The sequence below is a fragment of the Cyphomyrmex costatus genome, unplaced genomic scaffold, assembly GCF_001594065.2.
Source record: "Cyphomyrmex costatus isolate MS0001 unplaced genomic scaffold, Ccosl1.0 scaffold2476, whole genome shotgun sequence".
Lineage (NCBI taxonomy): Eukaryota > Metazoa > Arthropoda > Insecta > Hymenoptera > Formicidae > Cyphomyrmex > Cyphomyrmex costatus.
Window position 1 is genome coordinate 7,118 of NW_017276561.1, and position 494 is coordinate 7,611.

The window sequence follows — 494 nt, forward strand, 5'->3', positions numbered from 1 at the left end:
ATTAACCTTACTTATGAGAATAATAAATTAGTTTTATCAGGAACACAAATTAGTACATGTCAGATCTCATTGGGAAATTATGTGTCTCATTGCCACTATTATAAGAGTAAAAGATGCGGTGATGAATCCTTTTTGATAGAATCACCTGTTGAGGATTCAGAGATGGAGAATTGGGAGGATTGGAAATGTAAGTTTAATATATTTAAATTTATACTCATACTCTCTCTCTCTCTCTCTCTCTCTCTCTTATATTTGTAAAACCATCTATACCACATATTAATATTTGTCTTTTGTTTATTTTTCAGAAATTACGAACTTCATTATTTATTATTATTATTATTATTATTATATTATTAAAACGTATATTGAATAGCACGTATCTCAATTCTTCGCTTCCTTCCATCCATCCATCCTTCGCGCGGTGTCATGTAACGCGCTGCGACAGCGTTATCGCGACAGAGTCTTCGCGTGCGACTTCGATAGAATAAAAAAAA